Genomic DNA, 2155 nt, shown 5'->3' with positions numbered 1-2155 from the left:
CTGTAGGGTGCAGTGGCCCTCGGCTGCCACCAGGGGGCAGCAACAAATATGCTGCTTTCTGTAGCAATGGGCTGTAGTGTTAGGATAAGGGGATTTAACCAGAGTGCCCCCGGGTGCAGTTTTTCTTTGGCCTATAACTTTTGACAGGAAGGTGCCACAGGTATGGCAGTTAGACTTACCCCCCCAAAACCACTTACTGGCTTTCCAGTGGTGCCAAGCACAAGTCTGTACAGGTTATGGTTAGGAGAGGTGTTTTTTAGCCAGTTGGAGGAGGCTGAGGGTTAGGGTTGGGTTAGGTTTAGGCTTTACACTGTAAGGATTTTAATTTTTTGGGCACTGGCCTATTGATCTGAGAGAAAAAAATAAAAAAAATAAAAAATAAAAACTTTAATAAATAAATGAATAAATAACCTCAAGAGATGGACTGTGTATCCGCTGTTAGCAGACGGACTCGTGGTGTAGGGGTAGGACTGGTAACCCCTGGACCAAGGGGTGCAGGGTACAACACCCAGGCATGGTGACACCAATGGATCGCATGACAAAAGGTAGTGCTCGGCACGGGACCACGTTGGGGCTTTGTGTACAATTATGAGGGTAGCAGGGTGTCTTTTTAGTTAAGAATAGAATTTATTTTATGGGGAAAGAAGTACATATAATAGGATAAAAAGTAGAAACAACACAACAATAAAAAAGGTCTAAAAGAAGAGTTAAAATAAGTGCTCCAGTTTTAAGTTAAGCAAAGTGTAATACAACATAAGCATGCACACTGATAAAGTTGAATAAATATAAGTGCTAGGCAAAATAAAAGTGCCAGTAAAATCATATCACACTCCACACACTGGAATAAATAATGAATAATAAATAAATAAATAGATACATAATAAATGAACACAAGCAATTCATAAAATTTGAATAAGAAGCATGCAAAGACAATGGGTAACATAAGTGCTTGAAAAAAAACTGTACACAAGGCAATGTAGGGCATGCAACACACATCTAATTTATAATAAATTAAGTAAAAAATTAGATAAGTACATGCTTAGATATATGTGAATTAAATTAATTAATCTAAGAACATATAGAATGGGATAGGAAAGAAGATAGGGTAGAGGAAGCGCCGATGTCTATCCCCCGCGAGACCAGGGTTCAATCCCCGCCAGGGAAGACAGAGGTGGGGACACAGAACATGCGCAAGCAAAAAAAACCTTTTCAATAAAAAATAAAAAATAATAATTTTTATTATTTTTATATTTTTTACTACAAAATTATATATTAAAAAAATATATAAAAACAACAACCATTTCCATATAATTTTTTATGTATACAGGGTACAGTGGGCTGGGGAGACTAGACGTCATTTAGACCTGTGGGGACGGTGGTTCTAAGAAGGTGGATCCATATTTTTTCGGCTCTTTTTCTTTGTCCCACGGTCCAGCGGTCATTGGACTCCAATCCAGAAATCATCAGATGGCTGGTGGAATGTTCTTGAAAATGTTTGACAATGAGTGTGGCAAGTTTTCCCTCCCCAATGTTATACAGGTGTTGTTTGAGCCGTGTAAGTATGGTATGTTTTGTTTCCCCTAAGTAGTGTTTGTGACAGATGGTGCACGTAATGATATAAACAGCATTGCTGGTGTTCAGAGAGTATGATTGAAAGACAGGGTGGGATGTCTGGCTATGAGGGTTAAAAATGAATTTTCGGTTTTTATAGAGGGTGCTGTGTTGTATGGTTGTGACTGGTTTGTGATCTGTGTACTGTGAGCGGACTAATATTGCTTGGAGATTTTTGTTCTTCCGGTAAGCTGAGATGGTATTGTAATTCTGAAAGGCCTGATGTTGCAGAATAGTGAGAATAGTGTTACCCGTCTGGCCCACATACTGTTGGGTACACTTCAGACACCTGATCAGGTAGACAACATTTTTCACATGGACATTTGTGTTTTTTTGTGTTAAAAATACCTCTTTATAATTTTGATTTTGTACCATTTTATAGTTTCTGAAAAAAATCAGATTTGGCCCTGGTCTTGGGCTCCTTTAAGGGCCTCAATTTGGCTCGGACCAAAATGTCACCCAGATGTTTATTCTTCCTAAAGGCCGCAATTAATTTATAATCTTTTAGAAAAGTTTGGTTACCACCGGCCGAAATGAAATTCTT

Source organism: Etheostoma cragini, unplaced genomic scaffold (genome assembly GCF_013103735.1).
Source record: "Etheostoma cragini isolate CJK2018 unplaced genomic scaffold, CSU_Ecrag_1.0 ScbMSFa_2725, whole genome shotgun sequence".
Lineage (NCBI taxonomy): Eukaryota > Metazoa > Chordata > Actinopteri > Perciformes > Percidae > Etheostoma > Etheostoma cragini.
This window is presented reverse-complemented; position numbering follows the sequence as displayed.